Source organism: Limulus polyphemus, unplaced genomic scaffold (genome assembly GCF_000517525.1).
Source record: "Limulus polyphemus unplaced genomic scaffold, Limulus_polyphemus-2.1.2 Scaffold1742, whole genome shotgun sequence".
Lineage (NCBI taxonomy): Eukaryota > Metazoa > Arthropoda > Merostomata > Xiphosura > Limulidae > Limulus > Limulus polyphemus.
In genome coordinates, this window is record NW_013667352.1 from 203,121 (window position 1) to 216,042 (window position 12,922).

General features: G+C 32.6%; 1 protein-coding gene across 7 annotated transcripts in view; it reads right to left on the reverse strand.

Annotated features, from left to right (window-relative positions):
* LOC106464787 (diacylglycerol kinase 1-like) overlaps positions 1-9,173 on the reverse strand; it is a 160,416-nt gene extending 151,243 nt beyond the window's left edge. For 5 of the 7 annotated variants that reach the window (XR_002611827.1, XM_022392584.1, XM_022392582.1 and 2 more), the window contains exon 1: positions 1,920-2,586. The gene's annotated coding sequence lies outside the window, so the exon portion shown is untranslated. Of the gene's footprint in view, positions 1-1,919; positions 2,587-9,109 lie in introns of those variants that run through there. The other 2 variants (XR_002611826.1, XR_002611825.1) reach the window with 2 other exon arrangements.
* Positions 9,174-12,922: the final 3,749 nt, after the last annotated feature.

Here is a 12,922-nt window from a genome sequence, read left to right on the forward strand (position 1 = left end):
CTTTGCGCGAAATTCAAAACAAACAAACCGAAGATAACATCTTGAAGGCATTTTTTTAATTCTATCAAATGGACAAATAATAAAATTTGTAACCTGAGTTGCGGAAACTGTTCAGAAACATTTTGAAAAACTAAAGATGCAGCGTGTACAGCATTATGTGGAGATGAAAATGTTATGAGAAAGAAAATATAATTAACCTTTCAGCCAAACGACCCCTATCTGAATAAAGAAAATGGTTGAGAATAAATTTCTTCGATACTAATATTGTGCATCATATGTTCGTTCTTATCATTAAAAATAAATGAAAAAATTTAACTGATGTATACACAATGAATATACTACCAACCATCAATTAAATTCATCACAGGGTGACACTTTCTCTTTCAGAAATTGGGCCGGGTATGGTCTAGTAGTTAGTTTGCATAAAATGTTAACCCGAGGGTTTATGGTTTACGTCCTATTGTTGCAAAAACACACTCCGCTCTTTGAGGTCGTAGGTATGCCATAAGAGTGACGGTCAGATTCCACTATTTGGTCAGACAAGAGTAGCCTAGAAATTGTCGGTTGGTACTGTTACTAGCCACCTTCCCTTTAATTTATAAGTTCAAAATTAGGATCAACTAAGCAAAGATAGTTCTTTAAAACAAACAAATGAACCTTTGTGAATACAGTATCAAACAAAATTTGGCGTCGAGAGATCTCAATCATCCAGAAATATATCCTTAAAGTGCAACAATAATCTAATGTTTAAGGTCAATATTGAGAGTTGTGGTTACACATTAAAAGTCTGAGTGATCATTGGACATATTCTACGTGTTAAAATTATAAGTTCGATATGCAATATTTTGTTTTCTTACACTTATTTTAGGTATAGTTGGGTAGACCACCCTGTATAATACTTATTTTCTGATATTGATAACAACAGAGTGTTTGAAACCCATGCACACTCATGTTACAAAATGACAAGCGTTTCCACTATTTCTAGTTTTATAGATGGTAAGCTGTGTGTGTGTGTTGGCAATGAACAGACTATCTACACGAACTCCAACACATACCAACCCACCATGCGGGTGATATAATACTGTTGCCTTAAGCCTTAGCTTAGATCAATACATTGATAAAGATTCCCTACACGCCAATATGAGGGTTTATTTGAAACATATCTTCTCTTAATATTACATATTGATGCAGATTTCAGTTACTTAGCAACGCATCACTCTCCTAACAAAATAAACATGGAATCAGTTGAAAATAGAATTAACAAACACATTAATTTCGTTATTAATTATATTAAAAATAAACCCCAACAGTTTGAATATATATATAGTTTTGTATATAAAATTGTCTAATAAACACGAACTACTATAAAAGAAAGACACCTTATGTTTCCCAGCTACAACTATCCGTATAATAGTTGGTATGTAATAAAGTACATAGAAGTTTTACAGCGTTCATAAATAGTTTAGTTCAAAGATCCTTCACTAGGAAGGGGGGGGGAGCAGGAGTAATTTCTGAGCTCCTGCAGGAAGAATGATGGTTTTGCATCATGCAGAGCAATGGTTACTAATTTTAGAAGCTGCTAAAACTATTCTGAGTGACTTGGTAGAGAAAACTTATCAACACAGATATTATGAGATTTAAATATCCTATATTTTTCTACAAACTAATATAAAATTTGGTCATATGACATCTGTTTTTTAATTTTATTATTTTTTTTCTTCTTCTTCTTATTATTATTATCATTATATATATTTATAAAGATTAAGTCTCGGCTATTTAACTTCTTCTACGTTTTAGTTTGTTTTGATAGAGAAGGTTTTATGAAATCCATTACACTTTACAACATAGAACTTTAGTTATTAAAACACAGTAATTAGTGTAGGGTTTTACTTCTACAGAGGAGTTGTAATTCTACTTACACACACAGCGATAAGCTCCACACGCCGATTCAAATGGTAACTTAACGGCTGGTTTCTAGCAGGGTACGACGTTCCCCGCGTTGGCGGTGTGATTACGTAAACCACTCCACAAATAAAAGCAAAATCAAACCGCCACTTCGATGGTTTCTGTTTGAGCGGTTTTTGCCAGTCTGGGCTTCGCCACACTAAGATAAGCTATTACTGAAAATTAAACACCAGAAAAGTTAATTTAAAGTTTTATATGAAATAAGAGTCATTAACACTTTGTTAGGGCGCTGTTGGATAACCGTTGCTGTGTCTTTTCATGAGAAGATCTGTCAGCACCAGAATACGTTCTGCGCCCTGGCTTTCGGCAAACATGCGTTAAGCTTTGGATGGAGGAAGAAAGTTTTACGTAAGCCGGCAGTGGCACGCGCCTGTGCAGCTCGAAGCTTCCGTTCTACTTGTGAGGTAAAGAACAAGGGTAGCTAGAAAAATCTGGTCCTATACAGCGTTTGCACAGATGGGTCTCAATATACAACGATAATTCTAATATCTCTCTGTGTAGTCGTGGGCGTGGAGATCAATCTAAGATATATGTTGACTGAGGACTTTGGCAAGAATAAAGATATCGGAACGTAAATATATAAGTGAATACTTGGAAGTATCAAATATTCTCCAATATTTCCTTCTTCTCGATGGTAATAATATTTTTTTACACTTATACGGCTTGTATTGTTAAGCAAAAACAACATTGTGTGGCACCATATTATCATATTACACCATTCATGATGTTAGAAAAACAAATAGATTCAAAAAGTCAAGAAGGGTTATAGACTGTTTAATCATATTGACCCAATAATGGAATCACTGAGTGTTTACTACCAATTAAAATAACAGATTTTACCGAACTGTTCATTCAGAATATATATACCATATGTTTTATATGTAGTTATATGTAGTTTATATGTAGTTATTCTTCTAAAGATTTGACAAATATAATAAACTGTTCAGTTTTCTTTTTAATGTTATACCTTAATACACATACTTGTTCATATATCTATATCTGTAGTATATGATGTATGCATGATAATAACAGGAGGACATTTTCATAAGTTCACAAATGAATCATAACGTGTTACATAAATTATTATTAACGTTAGTTCTTAAATTATTATTCTGTAAGGTAATATTTTTGGATGATATATAGAGATATGGAGAGGGTATCGTAAATCATGATTACTATGGGTTAATCTCATGTCATAAAATTGATTACTGAAAGTTAACTGTGATTTATAAAACTGATTAATTAGGGTTAATACCACTTTATAAAACTGATTACTGAGTTTAATCATACTTTATGAAACTGGTTACTGATGTTAATCACACTTTATAAAACTGATTACTGGGTTAATCACATTTTATAAAACTAATTGCTGATTGTTTATAACACTTTATAAAACCGATTACTGAGGGTTAATCACACTTTATAAAATTAATTACTGAGGCTTAATCATATTTTATATAACTTATTACTGGGGGTTAATCACACTTTATATAACTTATTACTGGGGATTAATCACACGTTATAATACTTATTACTGGGGTTAATCGCACTTCATGAACTGATTATTGGAGGTTTATCACACTTTATAAAACTTATTACTGGGGTTAATCACACTCTATAAAACTTATTACTGGGGGTAAATCAAACTTTATATAACTTATTATTGGGGGTTAATCACACTTTGTAAAACTTATTACTGTGGTTAATCACACTCTATATAACTTATTACTGGGGGTTGATCACACTATAAACTTATTACTGGGGTTAATCGCACTTTATAAAACTTATTACTAGGGTTAATCACACTTTGTATAATTTATTACTGGGGTTAATCACACTCTATAAAACTTATTACTGGGGGGTTAATCACACTTTATATAACTTATTACTGGGGGGTTAATCACACTCTATAAAACTTATTACTGGGGGGTTAATCACACTCTATAAAACTTATTACTGGGGGTTAATCACACTCTATATAACTTATTACTGGGGGTTAATCACACTCTATAAAACTTATTACTGGGGTTAATCACACTCTATATAACTTATTACTGGGGGTTAATCACACTTTATATAACTTATTACTGGGGGTTAATCACACTTTGTAAAACTGACTTCCTCCATACTACTTCCTCTTTCGCCAATCGTGCTTAAAATCTAATGGTTTCGTTTACGCATTATTGTCTGACATCACAATTTGCAATATAAGAAGCTTTTGTGAAGGACGGCAATGTCACTTTTAGACCACACAGAAGTCTCTCATGAAAACATGCACTGATTTCAAGGTGTGGCTTGCAGCTTTTGACTCTCCGCTTTGTGAGTTTCCTTCAACTATGTTCATTAGTTTGTTAATTTTACTATGAGATATGCCCAGCTTCTTCGCAATGGTGAACGTGCTCTTTTTTGTAACCGATGCCTTTATTTTATTAATGAAAGCATTAATACAAATTGACTTGATGTGATTTTGGAGCCTATTGCTGTCCTTAACACTCTACGGTTAGGTTTTCTTGCTTCCATGTTGAACTTTGAAGATTATCATTTTCGAAATGTTGTGTCTTATGGTTTTCACCGTTTGGAAATCTTGTAAAAGATATATTTTCCTTCTGAAAGATCTATAGCATAGATCTTCAGCCATAAAACTATAGTTGTAGCATTACATTGATATAGATACTAAACATGGGGGTCACAGCTCACATCTGCACTGACACGCACTGCATATAATTTTTATAAAGTGTGATTAACCGTCTTTGGACATACTGTGTGCTACTAAATTAAGAAATATGAGAAATTGAATAGTACAATTTATAACAATTAAATATTATAAGAGCTTCATTATGTGTTCTATTTTATAGTGGCTTAAGACTGATTGTAACTGAAACGTTAAAAAGGTTTCTTAGCCGATAATAAGTGTACTAAGTACACAACAAACCTACTAATCAAATGAATCACTTTATATATTCCATAATTCGCAATAAAGTACCATTCAAGCAGTTTCAAATGAAATTCTATTGGTATTAGAAATTATTTCTGCATATATTTTTATTAGAATTATCGCCAACACGAAGACTTCTGCTTTTTATAAATATTTTACAAGTAATATTTTGATCGAGGCATTTACAAGTTTTATTTCTACCGCGGCTTCTTGTTATGAATTGTTTTAAGAACCATTTCTTAGGTTAGATTGAAATAGACCAGTGGTTCTTAAAGTGTCGTCTGTCGACCACTGGTGGTTGGCGAGGGTCCTCCAGATGGTTCGTGGGCTGGTCCAAAATGCAAGTCTCATCAAAAGCAACGCCATTCTTCTCATTAATTCTTGTTAGTTTTTTTTTGTGTGTGTGTGGGGTGGCCAGCGAGAACTGGTGGAGTAGGACCGATAAGTGGTCCGTGGGGCCTTTTTCCTCATTGAAGTGGTCCACGAAGAAAAAGTTTGAGAATCTTTGAGATAGACAAAACACTAATGATCGAAGTGAAGGCTAAGACATCAAAGAAATTCTTGTAGTTAATTATTCAATGTTCCTCCGGCCTTTAGTCTGGACTTTGTATCTGATATAGTCAGAGTGTTGAAGGCTGGAAGTAGACATGCGCTCAACAGTATAGAGTGTATATTTTTTTAGTGTTTTAGGCTGAAAGTAGTCATGCATCAACAACACGGAGTGCATAGTTTATTAGTTGTTTTTTGTTGTTGTTTTTTATTTCGGAGCCAATCTCAGCTCTGGAAGATTAGCTAAAAACATAAACTTATTTCATTTATCACATAAGACAAATGAATGCTTAAATACGTAACAAATACTATCTGTATTTGAGAAAATTTCCATTACTTAAACTGATAAATATAAATATAGGTATATAGATATTCTACGTTATTTGAAATTCCCGAAATTCCTGTTGAGCAAGATAAGCTGTCATATTGAACCGTACAAAATACCACGCCAATATTTCTTTGAAACTATTTAGTAAAGTTAAGATATTACAGTGCTATACATGTTCATAAATCGATGAAAGACGGGGTTTCAGTTGCCATAACGACGAATATTTACTTAGCTTTTTCCTCTCTTTTTTTTCTCTCTGACAAAGACGCTAAAGTTTTAAAGGAAGGTACAGTGCTTGCTATCCATAGGTTGTTAAATTACATCATTTAACTTCTCGGGAATTGAATATCTTTACCAGTCTATGAATAAATCGTGCAGAAAATGCATTGTTTAGTCTTTGTGAACATTTATACTGTCGCCAACATAATATGATATAAAAGTGAGATAATGTATCTTACACTGATAACTTATGTTTTATGTTGTTACTTTCTTCTCACATTCAAGAAAATTGTGGATATTTCTCAGTTTCTGCCTGTCGTTTATTCACACATTAGTACTAATCTCTAAAGAAAATGAGGATTTCGAAAAATGCTATTAGATTCTAATATTATTTATTTTGAGAGACTAGTTTTATATATTAACGGCAAAGACGATGTCTAAGGCCTAATATCTTTCACCGAGTAAGTTCCCAAAATTATGAAATATTTACCCAAAATTAATCTAATATAAACAAACCAGTTTATCGTGAGCTATATATCACAAGACAGGTTAACACTCTTTTAAATCACTAGTTGTTGCGTTAGGGGAAAAAACGACTGTTTCATATTTAGAAAAATAGATAAAGGTGTACTATACTTCCTTAAACTCCACTCCCACCCCCAAGTGGCTCATCAGTATGCTTGAAATCTTATAACGCTAAAATATGGGGTTCGAGTCCCTGTGGTAAACATAGCAGAGATAGCATATTATGCAGCTTTGCACTTAAAAACAAACAAACAATCCTTGAAATCAATCCCAATATAGCGCCTACTTACTTTTAAGACATAATAAAATGCATAGCCAGATTAACGGAGTTTTTTTGCTAACGAAATATCCATAAGTATTAGACTAACATTTTTGCATCAATCATCTAATCAATCGACACTTCGATAATGAAATAATTTTGTTTTGATCTTGAAGTGCTCAATCAGTTTATTGCGTGAATAGTTCGGATGTTTTTGTTGCAATCAAATTTCATTTTGAGAACATATTTGTGTGTTTATTTGTTTGTCTATCTGTATGTCACTAGATGAAACTTTGTGTAGACCAAATACAGTTTTTGAAATGTCTATCATTTATTGTATAGATCATGCCTTTCCTACCGAAACAATATAATAAGGCAAATAATACTATATATTCAAAACTGGATGCTATAAATAACTAAGAACAATTATAACATAGAACGTATTAAAAGAAATATGATTGAAACGAAGCATTTGGAAACTAGACAGACATATTGATACAATGCAAGAAGTGACAACAATAAAAGGTTTAAGACGGAGAGTAATGTAACAAAGATGGTGAAATAAACCGAAGGCGGTAGATCAATCTAAGTAAAAATAATAAGGCAGATGTATAAGGAAGGTGGTAAGGCAACCTGAAAGAGAATTGTAAGACAAATTTAAAAACTTGGTCAAGGTAAAAAGATTAAGATAGGCTTAAGAAGGAGGATTAATAGAAAAAGGATGATACGAAGAAAGATCAATGTAGGAAGACTTGTAAGAAAGAGGAGTAATTTAAGAAAGTCAGTAGAGTAAGTTTAATGAGTTACATTAATGTAAGGAGGTGATTAAATGTAAAAAAAAAAGATGATAACACAGGTTAAAGGAGGACGATCATTATGAGAAGGTTCGTATATTAAGTTTAAGAAGATTAATATAAAGAGAACGATAAGGCAAGTTTAATAAAAAGGAAATACTACAAATTGGTAAGACAGGTTTATCGGTGAGAATCAAAATAACCAAGATGGTGTGGCCAGTCTCAGGAGGTTGATTAATGTAATGAGGGGTAAGGGCACGTCTAAGGAGATAATTAAACGTAAGGAGAAAATTAATGCAGGTTAAAAGTAGAGGCTCTGTAGTATATTTAAGGAGGATGTTAATTTTAAGAAGAGTGGTAAGACAAGCTTAAGAGATAAAATAAATCAGGAGCCTGGTCAGACAGGTATATGGGGTTAGACCAACTTATGAAGCATGATAACATAAGTTGAAAAATAAGAATCAATGTAAGTAGAATTATAAGGCAAGGCTAAGGAGAACTATAAGAGAAGTTTAACGTGGCAGCTAAGTCGAAGGCAGAATGTAATTGAAAGCTTAAGAAAGGAAGAAAAAAGTAAAAATACTGTAAGTTAGGCTAAAAGAGAAAGATCAATCCGAGGAGTATAGCGAGGCAGGTTAACCGATAATTACCAACTTAAGGATAAATATCAGGAGAAAAAGGACAGTAAAGAACGTTTAAGGGGGTTTTAAATATTTAAAAAATTATAAGATAGTTCTTTATAGTTTTTGCTGTATGATTTGAAGTTGTACTTCTTATATAATGGTCGAGAAGAATTATATATAAACTTAAAACATCTACTTTCTTATTAAACGGACGTAATGAATATTCTGATCTCTGCGATATATAAACTTAGAACTTTTACTTTCTTATTAAACACACGTAATGAATATTCTGATCTCTGCGATATATAAACTTAGAACTTCTACTGTCTTATCAAACACACGTAATGAATATTCTGATCTCTGCGATATATAAACTTAGAACTTTTACTTTCTTATTAAACACACGTAATTGATATTCTGACCTCTGCGATATATAAACTTAGAACTTCTACTGTCTTATTAAACACATGTAATGAATATTCTGACCTCTGCGATATATAAACTTAGAATATCTACTGTCTTATTAAACAGACGTAATGAATATTCTGATCTCTGCGATATATAAACTTAGAACTTCTACTGTCTTATTAAACAGACGTAATGAATATTCTGATCTCTGCGAGTTACAAAATTTGGTCGTCAAACAATGAAAGAAACTCGGACAAGGTTGCTTTTTAAAGACAGTTTTATACTTATGCTAACAATAATAAAACTTTAAAATGTTATCACTACAATAAGATCCTGTCTGTTTAGAAGACTACCGTAATTGCACATTTTCATCTATATTTCGTTGTTGTTTTTTATTATTGTTGTTGTTGTTGTCAAGTGCAAAGCTACACAATGGGCTATTTGTGGTGTGCACACCATGGGTTTCGAAACCCGATTTTTAGCGTCATACGCCCAGTGACTTACCGCTGAGACAGTGGAGGGGAGAGAGATCTTTTTCATCTAGTTTGTCCAGAAAGTAAGTGTTGAAATGGCTTGTGTTTAGAGTTTGGTTTCCTGCTAGAAAAAAACAAAACAAAGTTAGCGAAAATGAAGTCTGACTAAATTTAGTAAGTATTATTACATGACTTGGCGGGTGTTTTTTTTTTGTTGTTGTTGTTGTTGCTGGTGGTTTTTTTATTTTTCATGTTATAAAAAAAAATACGAGAGCAAAAGGAAAGAGCATCAACTCCCCAAAACAAAAAAAAACAAGTACAAGCGTTTCTTAAGGGTCGAAACACAAGAATTAAAGACCTAGTAGTAAACAAGGTTGGCTGATTGTCACGCTATCACGCGAGACGGTGCCATGACGCTCTCGAATATTTTAAGCAAAAAACAGAAGTGGTGATAAACACAGAGGAATAAATGGTTCACATGATGATAAACGGTGGGAAATAAGGATGCCTTCATATCTACAATTTAAAAAAAGACGGGATAGCAATACATAATCTTCATAATACTTTATGAAAGTCATACTTCTTCCTACGAGTTTTAAAAATGGCTATGTCGAGGCCTGGTTTGAAGAAAATAAAATATTTTTGGGGGGTTGATTTCCGAAATCATTCACGCAATCTATATCTATTCATAGTGTATATATACGACCTATGATGTGAAAGAGAATATAACATCAGTTTTCAATGATATAGTTGAAAAGCTTATAATTCATATCGTGGAAGAAAGTGGTTCTGGGATAAATATAATCGTGCTGATCTGGATTTAAATGACACAGGAAGACTATTAGATTGTTTAAGTAAGAGTTGAAAAACCTACCCTTCCATCACTGATCGAGTTTATAATCTAGTAGAATAAAACAGCATCGAAATGAAATAGTGAAAAAAACGTTGCAACATTTCTCAACCGTTTTTCACGTAAATCGGTTAAGTGTAATCGTAATTTAAAGTGAAAAAACGTGTATATTTAAAAGGTATATATAATCATTAACTACGTGTAACAAAATTATAAACTTCAAGGTTAGGTCTAGGTTGCAGACTTTTTGTGAAATTAGAACATAAGGATCTTTCCACTAATTCCATCATTTAAATGTATCTTTTCTCCTGATAGATTCTGATGTTATTTTCAGGCTGACATATTAGTATGTTTATGATAAGTATGTCAAGCTGACCTTCAAGCGTTATCTCTTCGTTTGTAGTATGCTTTACGTTTATCGAAACTGATCTATGTTTGGTAAAACATAAAAGAGAGAGAGAGAGAGATTTATTTCAGTCATGGCTCAATTTCAGAGGGCTCCATGTTCGTGGGGCTGGTTATCGTGATCTGCTAAGCCAATTCAGTTATGGAGATTAATCCCTTAGAAGCCCCGCGGGTTAAAGAAAATGACGAAAAGATACTTAACCTATCGAAACGAAAAATAAATCATTTAGGTTTTTTTTTCCACACGTGATGAACAATGGCGTGTTTACAACAGGGTATATTTTATTTATGGCTTGCCATCTATAGTAGTTCAAGTTACTTATACCAAGCAAATTGTATAAAATTATTGGAATTCTCGGTAAAATAGCATGAAATTAAGTTATGTAATTATTATACACGTGGTATTAAAATATGTAATTAGACGTCACTGTTTTAGTTGTTTCTGAAATAACATACTCATATGGATAAGTACAACAATAACAATAGTCGACCATGTTCACTTCTTATTGTCATCTTACTATAACAATAGTCGACCATGTTCACTTCTTATTGTCATCTTACTATAACAATAGTCGACCATGTTCACTTCTTATTGTCATCTTGCTATAACAATAGTCGACCATGTTCACTTCCTATTGTCATCTTACTATAACAATAGTCGACCATGTTCATTTCTTATTGTCGTCTTATTGAAACAATAGTCGACCATGTTCACTTCTTATTGTCGTCTTATTGAAACAATAGTCGACCATGTTCACTTCCTATTGTCGCTGGTGCAAGATTAACATGCAAGCAAACGAGGACTAATAAATATGTAAATCCCAACTTCGTAAATTCGTGGTAAACTAGTTCTGACTTAAAGCAACGCTCTTGAATAAATATATCATCTGTTTAATAAATGATTAACAAACATTATTACATTGTTATAATAACATATAGGCTTGTTTCTGACTCGAACAAAGAGCGTTTGCTCGAAACATCACCAAGTAAATAAATTACTACCATAGTTTTTAAAGGTGATTTTTCTCTAAAAGTCAATTTATTTTACTATAAAAATAGTCGATCATGTTCATTTCTTATTGTCGTCTTACAATTAATCTTTTGTAATGATATTATGAAATAATACCAGAATTTAAATTTTATGATCTTATTTAATTCAGCACGTTTTTTAAAATTATACTTAAATGTATATTATAATTAATAAAGGTTTGCATCTGGATTAAACCTCTTTCGTCGCGGGTGCAAAATTAACACGAGGCTTAATAAATATATAAATACCAACTTCGCAAATTCGTGACAAACTGGTTCTGATTCAAAGGAACGTTCTTGCATAAATTTATCATCTATTTAATAGATGATTTAACAAGCATAATTACATTGTCATAATAACATATAGGCGCTGCATGGAATAGTTGACGATCACCCATGAAAAATAATGTCTACTGTTACCTGGTCTTTTGGATAAATTGTGGTCTGTCTTAATTATATATATTACTTTTATAAGCCTACCCCCCCCCCAAAAAAAAACATATCTACATTGTTCCGCATCTAACCTCGTCAGATTTTGTTGTTGCTATTGCCATCTATTAGCTATACTTTTAAATCCAGTCTTTTAGTTATATCTTCACAGAGAGACATACTGTTTTTCTATTGTTTCTTCTTCTTCGTCCAAACAGTTTTCAATCGACCGCCTTTCCTTCAATTCTTAACTGAATGACTTGAAACTTGGTAAAGTTCTAAATGTGTCCAATATGCCAAGTTAGCACTTTCATTTTTTGATTTGGGCCTTTTTAAGGATTTTCTGGGGTCAAAGATATAAAACCACAAAAAATATATTTTGGGCTCCTGTGCGGTCATATTTACAGCAATCAAGATGGAAATTAACACAAATATAAATTTCTTTGCGCCCAACCCATTGCCATAGGAAAAAGTTAATTTGCTCATTCTGAGTTATTTTAGGGGTCAGAGGTCACAGTAAAAGCATAATTTTGATATTTTTGGTCAATCACTCGGCCATAGTTTGAGAAATTTACATGAGATTTGGTACAAATATACTTTTCTACAGCTCGTCCCACACATTTAGAAACAAAAGTGGACTTACCCATTTTTAGTAATTATAAGGGGTCAACATGCCACAAAAAGCATGATTTTAATATTTCTTTCATAATTACTTCGCCTTATGTCGGACAATTTACATGAGATGTTAAAGATCCTTTTTTATAGGTCCCATACATATACATACAAAATTTGGGGTATGCGCATTTTTTATCATTTTTGGGGAGTCAAAAAGGTTAAGTAAACCCATAGTTTTAGGAGTTTTGGTCAATTACTCAGCGTTGTTTCGACTGATTTACATAGGACTTACTACAAAGATACTCTTTGCATGTCTCAAAAAGAGAAATAAATAATTTTGACATTTTGTCTTTTGTTCAATTTTTCAACAAGGAAAGCACAATTTGGGTTTGTTTTTTTCTGGTTTCAAAATTGGGAGTGTTGGGAGTGTTTGGCGGAGACATGTTGCATTGACTCGCGAATATTGACCTCTTTAATCAGTATAAATGTTGTTCATTGAAAGAGAAAATGTGGTCA